This window comes from Xyrauchen texanus, chromosome 18 (assembly GCF_025860055.1).
Source record: "Xyrauchen texanus isolate HMW12.3.18 chromosome 18, RBS_HiC_50CHRs, whole genome shotgun sequence".
NCBI classification, from domain to species: Eukaryota; Metazoa; Chordata; class Actinopteri; order Cypriniformes; family Catostomidae; genus Xyrauchen; species Xyrauchen texanus.
In genome coordinates this window covers 41,017,176-41,032,144 of record NC_068293.1, presented here as the reverse complement: position 1 = coordinate 41,032,144, position 14,969 = coordinate 41,017,176, and the positions used below count along the sequence as shown (strand labels likewise).

The 14,969-nt window shown below is 36.7% G+C and overlaps 1 pseudogene; it reads right to left on the bottom strand.

Moving 5' to 3' along the window:
• Positions 1-14,969, bottom strand: part of LOC127658968 (STE20/SPS1-related proline-alanine-rich protein kinase-like) — an 88,893-nt pseudogene that overhangs the window by 16,694 nt on the left and 57,230 nt on the right.

The following is a 14,969-nucleotide window of genomic DNA, read 5'->3' as shown; positions in this document are numbered from 1 at the left end:
ATTATTTATCAGAATTTATAATATATCATGTGATGTACTGTATTATGAGACAATGCAAATGCATTTTAAATGGGTTTTATTAAGTGTTACAGACATTTTAATAAATTTAAGATTATATTTTTCAAGCCCACCACGCACAATATTCAAATTCCCTGAAATTTCCAGGTTTTTTCATGACCACGGGAACCCTGATTTTATTCATTTGCATGAGCTCTCTAAGCCTGTAAATCCCAATTTTAAAATTCTCTGATCGAATCTCGTAAGATGTCAAACATGAATACTCACCAACTTAAAGGTCAATACTTTATAGGTAATTGGGTCTTCTACAATCTTCTGAAGGTTAGCAGCCACTGGAAAAACACATGTATAAAAATATATTGACATAAGAGCTGGGCAATAAAGACAAAAAACTCAATTTAATTTGATCTAGATAATTCTGTATCTGCTCTGAAATTACTTAGTCAAGTCATTTTTATTTGTATAGCGCCTTTCACAACACACATCGTTTCAAAGCAGCTTTACAGAAGATCAGGCATTAACAAAAGATAAAACTGTAATATCTATAATGTCTTAGAGTCATCATTGTGTAGTTTGATCAAATATGTTTGTGAATTGTGTTTAAAAATAAGTAATTCAATAATAATTGTATTTAGACCCCAGTGTGACAGGGTGGAGGGCGGGGCCAGGTCTGCGGAATCACGACCCGGCTCCGCCCTCCGCCCTGTCACACCCAGTGATCAAGCTGAAGGTGACTGTAGCAAGGAACACAAAACTCCATAAGATGTTGGTTAATGGAGAATAATAACCTTGGGAGAAACCAGACTCACTTAGGTTGAATTTTTATCTCAAACAGCCACTTCAGCCAAATAGATTCAAAATATTTAATGCAAGAGGTAAAATATAGTAAAAAAAAAAAAGTTTTAATCAAAGCACGTTTTCCACACCAATCTTCACTAAATGGACATAAATAAGTCTTTCTCAGTTGGAAATGAGGGTGAGTAAATGACAACGTTTTGTATGGACTGCGTGTTAAAAAGCCACATTACCGGCTACAACATCATGTCCATTAACCAGACCAGCAGAAAACAGCTCCTGAGAAACTCCGTCAGCTGTGTCTGAAGAGAAAACACACACACACACACACACAGCTTGATACCACAGCAAGAAAGCCGACAGAACACAAAGTTCAACGCATGTTCCCGCACTGCCCTCTTTTGCAGGGAATGACTCAGATCTCTACAGGACTGGGCAGTATGTGTATATACCATGCAGCGTGTCAATCAGTAAAAGCTTTGCTATACCATTTATAACATGTTAGATATACAGTATTTGCACTGCTATTGATGGGAAGGAATGCTTTACGTAATTTACACATGAGAAAGACTAAGAAACAGGGTAGTGTAAAAATACAGAGCAGGATACATCACAAACAGTTCATAGATGATGAAGAGATTTTATTAGGTGAAACGTCAAGTGGAATTTAGTTGTTTATGGTTGAAACGTATATTGGCTATTTTACGTCTCTAGTTGAAACATGAGAACTAAAATCTAGTTTTACTTTTTGAGTCTTTTGTTTTTAACTCTGGTGTTAGATAATATAAAGTTGTGAATTTTGCAATGACTCCAGACTTATAATTAATTCATTATGCATAATACATTTTTTTTGGTTTGCATCTATCAAATTACAAAATAGACTAAATAATCAATTAAATATAAAGTGCATTCAGAAAGTATTCTAGACCCCCTGACATTTATTATGGAGCAGTCTTACAGTGAAATTGTTTCTTTTATTATTTAAAATGTTCCCCTTAATTTACACTCAATACCCGATGATGACAAACGAAAACATGATATATATTTCAGAAAAAAAGGAATAATTCAATTTGCATAGTGTTCTTATGGAGTACTGTATTTCTTAATGGGCTAATAAGTGTAGATTGATTCGGGAAAATTCAAAGGTGCAACATAACAAAATGTGAAAAAAGGAAAGTATAATTTTATGAATGCACAGTACATTTTATTTGTAAAATGTTTACTTCCCTGTGTTATCAAAAAATAGGCATTATTTAATAAATAAACCATTACATCTGCCACACTAATGTATTTCTAAATGTAAATAATGCTATTAAAATGTAAAATATTTTAATTATCTTGATTGAATTTTTCTCAGAATATATGTGAATAAATATTTGTAAAAATATTTAATAAGAAATCATTTGTAAATCATTTATTTAATTATTCAGCATATTAATCAAATTTGAATAGATTGATAGCCGTAATTGTGACTGCTGTCATAATATAAAATGATTATGATATTTTGGAATATAATATTTTGGTCATACCGCACCACTTTATATCTTTGCTATCTGAACGTGCCAAATCAAACACACAATACACAGGAACTGTTAAAGCGCTTCCTCTAATGCTAATGTGTACTGACCTTGCCCAGGAGTGAATTCAAACCGTATGTCATTCAGCTCCTTCTTCGAGTTCCTGAGAGAGAGAGAGAGAGAGAGAGAGAGAGAGGGGGGAGATATCTGTTGTGAGAAATGGCAGTCCACGTGTCCATCTGTTGTAAGAAAGCCAATTGCGATTTCAGCCCATCTGTGCTGTTTTACCGGGCGTGTTTGAAGAGCACGACATGCACACACATTCATACACACGCAGATAAGCGGCTCAGCTGAGTTCTGTCTTCTGAGCTCTCCAGATAATCATTCCTGGAGAAATTTCCCCCATACCGGTGGGCAAGCAATCAGAGCCAATATCACTGTGTTTTGTAAACCGGCTAGGTTTTTCCATAATTAAAGAGGTTTGAAGGAGAGATCCAGTTCAACTTGTGCTCAGGTGTGCTTTCAGGAGGAGGCGACTGTTCATTTCAATTGGATTAATAAAGGAAGGATTCATTGCACTGTAAGCTGATCAGTGGTTAAACAGCATTTAATAACACGAAATTCAAAATCATGCATTTGTGTTAAGTCTACAGTAGACTGCATAGCTGACAAACTTTGGCTATTTAGTCGAGCATGCACACTTAGTGGCTAGTCATCTCAAAATGGTCAAATATTGGCTTTGTGCTAACCAGTACAACTACAAATGACCACTTCCGGATGTCGAAAAATCTTAAAGGTGCACTATATATATATAAGCATTTTAAAATTTATATTTTCATGATGTACCTTGTCAGAAAGTCCCCTGTATAATTAACATCTTTAGCTGAGAGATATTTTCATTGATATGTAATCAAAATAGACAATATAAATGAAATATACCCAAATGAATCGAATCAGCTCTAGAGGAGGCATAGAAATTTCCCAGGCGATTGTTCATGATAATTAATAGAGCACATATTCATCATTCTACTGTTCTTCTGGGCTTAGTAAACACACCTGGAGTTCAGGATACGCTCTGGTTCTTCTCACTGATGTTTATGATAAACCTCCCCAGTGTATTTGGTAAGATCTGAGGGTACCCTTCACTTTGGTCTTTTCAACATCAAACAGTCAGTTCTGCTCCAGCAACAAGGAATGACAACCTCATCAAATTTACATTTGCAGGAGAAAAGCAATGGACACAAATCATATGCACAGACACTGACTTGAAGTCACTACAGTTATGGGGCGTGAATCGTCCCCGTCAGGTGGACACTCTGGGTGAATTTGACAAAAACTATGAAGCCAATTGCTAGGATCAAATGATTGCTTGTATTTTGACGTCTGTCTGGACTCTGTCCTAAATCCAAGAGAGCTGAATGCATAGGCATCACAGGCATTCTCCTGACATGAAGGATATTCCAAAAGGTAGGCACCGGCAGCACGTCTGAAGCCTAATTGATATAATGGAAGAAACAGAATTTTTTTCTCCTGAATGAGCTAAAGCACCCACGGCAAACGAAAACTGGGCTTATACTGTGTGCAGCGGCGGTTTCAAATTAGTTCATTGAAGGTGAGATCATGGAAGCTTGTGTTTTATTGGGCGAAAGTCTCTTCAGTAGTTATGCCATCTCTGTTGCAACATTATTTTACAAAAGCCTCAAAGAAACATGCTTCAAAATGATGCACTAATGGCAAATAGTGCTGGATGCTATTTGCAAAGTTAAGAACGTTTTTAAAGTCAAGTAACCTAGCTAGCAATAATCTCCTTAGCAGGGATGCGTGATTGTCACTTCCAAACCACAAAAACGATTAAGTTTAATCTTTGACTAGCAGAGATCTCCTAGGCAGAACATTACCTTAGTAGGACAAAAACGTCAAGTGCATTTCGTCAGTTTTTGCGAACATCAGTGCATTTTGAAGCCTGTTCACCCAGTATGTATAAATTAGCCGTAGCATATGTTAAAATTAACATGAGCCAAGATTTATTTGTGCAGTTAACACTTTATAATAAAGTTGTTTTCATTAACATGCATAACTACATTAGTTAACATGAACTAACAGTGAGCAATACCTTTACAGCACTTATTAATATCGGTTAATTTCAACTTATATTACACTGGTGGTCAAAAGTCTGGAGAAATGTACAGATTTTGCTGTTTTGGAAGGAAATTGGTACTTTCATATCACCAAAGTGGCATTCAACTGATCACAAAGTATAGTCAGGACATTACTGATGTAAAAAACATTTGCCATTATATCAAACACAGCTGAAAGATATTTGGTTCATTAAATGAAGCTTAACATTGTCTTTGTGTTTGTTTTTTAAGTTGCCACAGTATGCAATAGACTCACATGTCTTAAGGTCAATATTAGGTCAAAAATGGCAAAAAAGAAACAGCTTTCTCTAGAAACTCAGTCAATCATTGTTTTGAGGAATGAAGGATATACAATGCTTGAAATTGTCCAAAAAACTGAAGATTTCATACAAAGGTATACACTACAGTCTTCAAAGACAAAGCACAACTGACTCTAACAAGGACAGAAAGAGATGTGGAAGACCAGATGTACAACTAAACAAGAGGATAAGTACATCAGAGTCTCTAGTTTGAGAAATAGACGCCTCACATGTCCTCCGCTGACAGCTTCATTGAATTCTACCCGCTCAACACCAGTTTCATGTACAACAGTAAAGAGAAGACTCAGGAGGCCTTATGGGAAGAATTGCAAAGAAAACAGAAAAACAAAAAGAAAAGGTTTGAGTGGGCAAAGAAACACAGACATTGGTCAACAGATAATTGGAAAAGAGTGTTATGGATCTTAACCCCATTGAGCTTTTGTGGGATCAGCTAGACTGTAAGATGTGTGAGAAGTGCCCGACAAGACAGTCACATCTATGGCAAGTGCTACAGGAAGTGTGGGGTGAAAGGTCACCTGAGTATCTGGACAGCTAGAATGCCAAAGATCTTTAAAGCTGTCATTGCTGCACATGGAAGATTTTTTTGATGAGAACACTTTGAAATAGTTTAAGTTCTGAACGTTTTTTGTTTTTGTTTTGTTTTTTCAAATTGTAACAGTAATTTCTTCACATTATTAATGTCCTGAATATACATTGTGATCAGTTGAATGCCAATGTGGTGAATAAAAGTACCAATTTCTTTTCTTAAGAGCAAAATCTGTACATTATTCCAAACTTTTGGCCACCAGTGTACAGTGTCGCTGGAAACTTTGACATTATAAAGTATTTATTAAGCCTTTTTTGGCTGATTTCTTATTCTTGCTCTATAGCCCCTTTATATTTGCTTTTGTCAAAAACAATTAATTTCTAAGCTAAAAACAAAACATCTCAATAGCTAGTATGATACAAAATACATCCTTTATTGTTTCTCAGTACTCTGTGTGAATGTGCGGCTTATAAGTATGAAATATATGTAGCATGCATATAGTATTTCATCAAAGCATGGAAGATTAAGGTTAGGTTTAGGGGTAGGGGTTGGTGTAGGTTGTTTGTGGGACACTAAATAAACACAATAAACTTGTTGATGCCCCAATACTGGATTGTAGTATTTAATTAGGGGTGCAAATAGCATCTAGCACTATTTGCCCTTGGTGCAAAGAAGATGCTTTTTGTTGCTATTCACACTAAGCATCAAAAGTCTCTGCCTTCTATATATTTTATTATACTTATAAGTGTAATGAGAACCTTTAAAGGATGTATTTTGCACCTTACTAGCTATTGGTATCTTTTGTTTTTACCTAATAAGTTAAATGTTAGGGGGAAAAAATTTAAATTAAAGAAGAAATCATCGAACAAAGGCCTAATAAATACCTTGTAAATCCAAACAAGTCAATAATTAGACCCTTACAACTCCAGTTATTAGTCATTAATTACTATCTAATTTCTGATCCCTAAAATAAAGTGTTGCCCTCTGTTCAACAAAAGAGCTGATAATGCATTTCTCCATACAAGTCCTTACAATGTTTGAAAGGTCAAGACTCCATTCAACAAAACTGTGTGAGAGTCCGTTCCAGCCCACTTTAACCGTTCAAAGCTGCAGCTGTGCTATTGAGCCCAGTGGACTTATTTAGCAGATTGACACTTGCATTAGCCTCATTTTCTCTAGTACTAGATTATAATGATCAGCATAATGCTGATGCTGCTCTCCTCCTCTGTCTCCCCATCTCAAGTAGGTCACTTAAGTGATCGTTTGAGGAATCCGATCTTACTCTAGGCTAATACACAAACAACAAATTTAAGAGGAGGTTTATACAGCCATTTTCACATTATGATGCATGGTGGGTTGTCAATGACACAGTAGACCTTGAAGACTAAAATGGATTTTAAAAAACTAAACTATTACCAGTGATAAATCTGTTATGGTGCTAATAAAAATAAATCTGTAGGGGTGTAAAGTAATCTTAATAGGGAGGAGGAATAAAATCAGAGCATTCTAGTGTTTTATGTTTTCTTTCTTTTTAAATTCTTTGTTATATCTTAAATAATGTAAGCTGTAACAATTTTAGGTTTCAACCACAGCAGTTGCTACTGAACACAAAGTTCTGTGGTGCCGCTTTGTCATGGGAAACTAAATAATGATTATTTTGGCACAAAACCCTGACTAGCATTATAAGCTGACATGAGGGGAAAACAAGTTTTAACAAATATGATATGACCCCAGCCTGATCTCATGAACAGTACGTAACCATGGCAACATTTTTGCAAAACAAAATGACATGCTTCATTACACATTTGCTGCAGTTTCCCAGTGAAATGTCCAGGTGGGGGCGCCCAAAGCGAGTGAAATAGTGTCGTAATCAGACAAGGTTTTTAATGTGAATATTAGATGGAGGTTTTAATGAGTAAAACGTACCTCCATAACCTAAAAATGTTACCTAAACCGAACCAATAGTGCCATAAAAGCAAATGTGACATGAAAAGCACATTTTCTGAAGCAATAACGTCATTTCGAATCACTCCTGTGACATTTTGGTCTCAAGTGTCAGCTTGTGTGTTTGAAATAAGTGTGTAAATGTACAGTAGATGTGTCTGTAATCCAAGTGTTAAAATATGTTGCATTGTTGTCGCACCTCTAGTGTTCATTTCTCAAGGACACTAAGTTGAAATGTCAAACGCAGCATATAAAATGCGCATTTGCAGAAATTTAGTTATAGTAACATTCTTTAAATGAGTGTAGGTGTGTATGACCCTTATAGGTTTCTGTCAACCAGGGTTAGAAATTAACCATGGCTTGGTGCAAAAGTACCACTAAAAGAGATAAAAATGCCCTAGATATTTTAATTGTGAGGACAAAGGCCTTATAAAGTAGATATGTCAGTTTAACCCAATTTAAAATCAGTTTAAATATTTGGTGCCGATAGTTGCTTTTTGGTTATTAATAAATCTTATTCCTCATTAAACCTCATCTGGTGAAATGTATATCTATAAATCCCTTCATCTAGTGAATATAAAAGCTACAAAAACCTTAAATTGCTTAATACTTAATATAAAGCTGGCAGCCATTTCACCCTGCAGCTCTTGCCTGGTTGCCCACTAAAGCTAAGCAGGGTTGAGCCTGGCCAGTACCTGGATGGGATACCTCCTGGGGAAAACCAAGGTTGCTGCTGGAAGTGGTATTAGGGAGGCCAGCAGGGGGTGCTCACCCTACAGTCTGTGTGGGTCCTAATGCCCCAGTATAGTGATGGGGACACTAGACTGTTAAAAAAAAAAAAACAAAACAAAACAAAAAAAAAGCACCGTCCATCGGATGGGATGTTAAACCGAGGTCCTGACTCTCTGTGGTCAATAAAAATCCCTAGGGCACTTCTCGTAAAGAGTAGGGGTGTAACCCCGGTGTCCTAGCCAAATTCCCCCCATTGGCCCTTATCTATCATGGCCTCCTAATAATCTCCATCCCTGAATTGGCTACATCACTCTACCATCTCCTCTCCACCAATAGCTGGTGTGTGGTAGGCGTTCTGGCACACTATGGCTGCCGTCGCATCATCCAAGTGGATGCTGCACACTGGTGGTGGTTGAGGAGATTCCCCCTATACTATGTAAAGCGCTTTGAGTGCCTAGAAAAGTGCTATATAAATGAAAGGAATTATTATTATTATTTTTAATTATTATAGAGCATTGTAACACGTCTAAGTCTCTGATATTTCAAAATAAAAGTCCCCGGTGTGTTTTGGCCTTATTTTTATTTAAAAGCCCGGAGTTATGCACCAATATTTGTATTAAACAGTTTTTAGCTATTTCCACCAATTATCGGCAAAATCCACTATCGGTCAATATCAATTATAAAGATTATCATCTATAATATATTTAATAATATCTAATCTATTTTAGGTCTCTGTAATTATGAATTATGAGTGCCTCTGGAGACGCAGTATTGGCCTCTAACTCAAATCCTTCAGATAGTTTTGTGCTTACTGTCTCAGAGACAAGTACTTTGTTGAATGTAGCTAAAATAAAAAATATTTCATGAAACCATTAAAAATTGTAATACAAATTATTACAAAAATGTTAATGTATTCTATTGTGAGCAAGTAAAGACACTGACTAACACACCTGGAGTCGCAAGTTCGAATCCAGGGTGTGCTGAGTCACTCCAGCTAAGCTTCCTAAGCAACCAATTGGCCTGGTTGCTAGGGTGGATAGAGTCACGTTGGGGTAACCTCCTTGTGGTTCTCGCTCTCGGTGGGGCGTGTGGTGAGTTGTGCGTGGATGCTACGGAGAATAGCGTGAAGCCTCCACATGCACTAGGTCTCCGCGGTAACGCGCTCAACTAGCCATGTGATAAGATGCACGGATTGACTGTCCCAGGCGCGGAGGCAACTGAGATTCGTTCTCCGCCACCCGGATTGAGGCGAGTCACCATGCCACCACGAGGACTTAGAGCACGTTGAGAATTGGGCATTCCAAATTGGGGATAAAAGAATAAATAAATTAAAAAAGATATATCGTATTTGTGTATATCTTGCACATTATTAAAACAAATTTTTTTTTTTCTTGATCTTGATTTGATTTTATAGTTATAAGTTATATCTGTTCCAATTGAGAATTTCTTTCAATTTAAATGATTCAATTGAAGCATTCAACATACAGATGTTCCTTGTCCAGAATGTCCTTTTTACCGTCGCAGTTGCTGTGGTAAAGGTGCACTTGCTTCTCTGAAACTCTAAGTGGCGCTATATTCATACTATTTCAATAGGTGAAAACTGAACGCATCAACTCTCATTCTTATGAGAAGCAACCTTTGTGTCATTGTTTGGTTTTAAAGAAGGCGACTGAAAAGGACAAATTTGTGGATGAAGCAACAGTTTCCGTTTATTGAAAAAGACCAACACAGCGCATTTTTTTATTATATAATATGACTTTGTTAAATTCATGCACTATAACTTCAACGCAAGCATTGTTTGATCTCCATTTACTGTACAAATCAAAATGTATCAAATATAATAATACTAACCATGTTACCAATAGTAATAACTCTCAATTTTCTCATACTTGCAGGTGTTTTTTATATGGCTAGAGAAAAAAATGTTCTCATAAAGGTAAGAATTCCAGGGGGCATTTCATTGTGTTTTAATACAAACTTTAATTTCTGACACTGCTATCCAGTTACTGTGGTGTGTATAAACGTCAGTTAAACATTCCTATTCTTCTGTCTCTCAGGCATGATATTGCGATACAGCCATCGCCTGCGGCTGCGTCCTGACGGCACAGACAGCTAAGAGCCAATTTTCTCACAGTCGTTATGTTTTGACAGTTTTTGGAGGTCAAGTTCTCGAGCTTAAAAGCAGTTATACTGGTGCACGTACGCACCCACTCAAAACACCGCCACCTTACTTGAACTGTGACCCATCAGCCGCTGGGCTAGTGTGTCTCTGCGATTGTGTTTGGCCCGTGGTTGTTATCGAGCCAATCAATTCGGAGAGAGCTGCAGGGCATGGAAACACCCTCGTACTTGACACTCATGTCCTGCTGGCTCAAGGTGATATTGGCCCCAGGAAATCAGCCCCTCGCTGCTGTTTTCTCACTCTCTGCTCACGGTGGGTCTCAGGTTGTATTCTAACTGATCTGATATCCCTAGTTTTTCTCAGAAGATATCAATGAATGCATAAAACATTATAGCTTAAGGCAGTCATTTTAAGATGTAAGTAAATATAAGAATTGTTTTTAAATTTTGGAGCACAAATGGGTTTAATGTTTTTAAAAATTATTCTACAATGCTTGTTGTCTTAATGGTCTCAAAAATAGGCTTAATTTTCTTAACTATGCAAATTATAATTTCTTATTTTATTTCTTTGTATTTTAGCCTCAAAGAGAGGGAAAAAAAACTTTCTATCAATAATATAATATATTTAAGAACAGTTAAGAGTTTTTTACACTTAGTGCACTAATAGTTAGCAGCTCTTTAGAGTAAAATTAAGAGTAAGACTTTAATTGAGTTAATTTAATTCAAAGTCCAGCACTAATGAGGTTTCATCTGCATTGTTTTGCCTGGTCACAACGGGTATAAAAATGGCATGATATCCTCTGGTAGTAAAATTATGCTATGCTCGCTCAAAATGCAATTTGTTTCGCTTAGCAATTTGTTATAACCCCATGCAATTGCGTGGCCAGCTCAAGGTGCTTTTTTATGTCACATTTGACACTGTTGGCTCATTTGCTGAAAAAAAAACATCATGCAACAATGTAAAAACGGGTCTCTACCTTGTGTGCAAATGTGACTGAAACTTACTGTGTGTGTGTATATGGAAAATTGTTTGGTGCTGCTGAATGTCTGACACTATGCATCTAACCTTTAATACAAATTGCATTTTAAACTGCGAAACAAAAACAAATAAACTAAAATCGTGGACGACTGACATGTGCGAGTCTGGTAAAACAGTGAAGTATTTTGCATGCTATCACTAAGCTACGTCACCTAGCACTGGACTGGGCTAGCAAAAAAGATACTTGTGTGACACACAACGCATGAGTAAAATATCGGGTTATTTCATTGTATATTTTGCAACCATTTTGGTGTTTCTACACTAGAGGGCACACAAAATAAATTTGCCAGTGAGAAATACATGAACTGCAGGTTTAAATGTTATATTAGACTGTGATGAAATTGAAAGAACGGTAAACCTCAGAATGTTATTTGCGTACCCCCATTGTCATCTCACGGGTGCACGTACACCCCAGTTTGGGAAACACTGCTGTATATTATACAAGGAAACTTCTAACTTGGTACGAAATGTAAATTATTAAACTTAAGAATCAACAACACGCCCCAAACTAAGCTGTTCAATTGCAATGTATTTAACATATACATATATAAAGAAAAAGATAGATCTTGGCATTTAAAAAATGAAGATCGTGATGAATTGGAAAATCGAAATTTATACCCAGCCCTAATGATGATTAAAAAAAATGTATAGGCATGTTATGCATCAACTGCCCATTTAAATAGTGGTCTAAACTAAATGCTAATGATCAGGGCTGCCTTGTTTATCCCTTTATACATAACAACTATACATTTCTAGAAGGGTTTGAAAGATTACTGGACTAGACTATCCATCACAAACCATAAGCTAGCATGCTCAAATCAGAACTGTGAAACCCAACAAATATGATTCACCCTCCAGAGCATCAAATCTAACGCCACCTCCTGTGTTCAGAGCGCCTTTACACACTAGCAGCACATAAAGAGCTTTGAGTAAGACTTCTCAGGAGTCTCAAGGCAGGGACAATCCGTATCATATTTCTGCACAAAGCCTGTCAGAAATGATCGGCCAAGCAGCCTATTGTTGGGTAATGGGAGCCGACAGAACTCAGCTAACACCACTGAGCATGATCTGAACTTCAGTGACACACGAAATGCCAATCAAGCCAATACAAGTTGATTATATACAGTCTGTGCAAAATATATTTTTTCTTTGAGTTCCATGGAAGAAAGTAAGTCATATGGTCTTGGAACAACATAAGAGTGAGCTATTGATAACAGAAGGCAAAGAGTCAAGTCTGAGAGTCAGGCGGTTATGCCGGACTAACAAGAGAACTGTTATAAGCATTCATTTGCATGTCAAGGAAAGAATAATTACACCTCCCCTGAGCTCTATCCACTTGGCCTGTTTTTCTAGTGCTAGGGCTTTGTGCACTAGATAGGGAGTCTAGGGACCATATGGAAATGTATGCTTGTGGTTAATAGTGTACTATAATGAAGTGTTGGGACTCGGAAGGAGTCTGCAGACACTGTTATCACATCAACACAGACCCCAGTACAGACACACACACACAGAGAGAGAGAGAGAAAGGGGGGGAGAGAGAGAGAGAGCGCTTATATACAGGAAAAGTTCTGCAAACAAATTCTACTGCATGATCTCAAATGAGGGTACGTGTGAGAAAGAGAAAAGGGTCTTTGGGACTCATTTCTATAAATAATACAGTATATGCTCATGAACTTATCATTTCAAAGCAAATCCAAAACACATTATTGTCCATTCTAAACTGTATTGTTTGCATTTGCATTTTTGCATGCGTGTATGTTTGGTTTCACATTTGCTAATAAACAAAGCTAAAAAGGTGTGCAAGCACTGTAATAAGCTGTTCCTCCACCAAGCAATGTAGTATCAATTATCCTTAATGTATGCTGTTAATATTGCAGAGCAACAAAGCAAATTGGCGCGTTAACTTTGGGCACTTGTCCCACGGGTTGATTTTTCTTGAAACTGACAGGTTTAAACTTTTTAAACTTTTTGTAATATGAAAGTCTCATTAAAACTGAATTAGAGGGGGCCTGGGTAGCTCAGCGAGTATTGACGCTGACTACCACCCTTGGAGTCACGAGTTCGAATCCATGGTGTGCTGAGTGACTCCAGCCAGGCCTGCTGAGCAACCAAATTGGCCCGGTTGCTAGGGAGGGTAGAATCACATAGGTAACATCCTTGTGGTCACGATTAGTGGTCCTTGCTCTCAACGGGGCACGTGATAAGTTGTGCGTGGTTTGCGGAGAGTAGCATGAGCTTACACATGCAGAGTCTCCACGGTGTCATGCACAACGAGCCACGTGATAAGATGCGCAGATTGACTGTCTCAGAAATGGAGATAACGGAGACTTGTCCTGTTTGATTGAGGTGAGTAACCATGCCACCACGAGGACCTACAAAGTAGTGGGATTTTGGCACTCCAAATTGATAGTTAAAATTTTTTAATATATCTGTATAAAAAAAAATGAATTAGAAACAGTTTATCAGGCCTTCATCTTTTATTTTTGTTCCTTTAAAATGCCTTTTATGTACACAGTAGATTTCATTGTTTTAGCCTTGTCCCAGACCCAGACTTTCAATATTAAGTCATTAGACTAATAATAGTCATTACACTGACAGACACACACAAACACACACCACAGCGCCTCACTGTCAGTGATGAATTGACACAAGTTGATTGTGTACAGTATGTGCAAAGACTTTTTTCTTTGAGTTCCATGGAAGAAAGTAAGTCATATGGGCTTGGAACAACATAAGAGTGAGCTAATGATAACTGAAGATGCTTGACGTTGACATTGACGCGAATCATGAACGCAGCTTCACGATAGCTGTAGGAAACAGTATAGCCACAGTAGCCACTAAAGCCATCGTTACACAGCAAAGGTGGCACAGAAGCTGCATCTGAAGTGGCATTTAGGTGTATATTCACAGAGCAGGAATAAATGTATTTACACCACAGTTGCAACTGCGTGAATGATTTTAGGAGATTAATATTTGTTATGTAAAACTATGAATATAGAAATATGAAATGAATGAAAATGTATTAATACTCAACTTAGGGAGACTAATTCTTTTAATAAGTTAAACTTCCACTTAGAATTTGGGAAACGTTTAATGTTACTTGAAATAGTGCTATTTTAGTGCATTTTCATCTTTATACTGTGGAAGCCCTTGCTTGGAAAATCTTAATAAAGCATTATATTGTAACGTTTTGTTTTGTTTTCTTTCCTAAGATGGAAATAAATGAATTTTGACAGGAAAATAATTATACTGTATATACATTTTAAAAATCTGCAATTAATCATGATTAACAACAAAAATTATGGGATTAATCACAATTTTTTTTTTTTTTTACAATTGACTGACAGCACTATATAATTTATATTGGCATTTTTCCACCTGTTGTTATAGATTGATTTTTAAGTCACTACAAAAGGGGTTGATGGAAGAAGTTGTAGAGGATAAAAAATCTATATATATATAAAAATCCACTTTTTGATTCTATTTTCATTCGTAAATTTAGAAATATTACTGGTTGAATTTCTTTGTGTTTCAATAAAATGAATATAATTTTTCAAAATCAAAATCGACTGGTAGAAGTGAAGTGCATGCCGATACAATCACTTTTAATAATAGTCACTATTAATAATAATTTGTAATATCACTGGTGCTTGAGAGAATGGACTATATAAAAGGATGCAAATGGTGGAATAACAGGAGAAAAACCTCAGAATTAAATTGCTCTTGATCAAGCCAATTAGCGCGTTGCGCGTACAATTTCGTCAAACACACTATCGCCTAGACTTAGCGCATACTTGCACGAACATACCAAAACTTCAT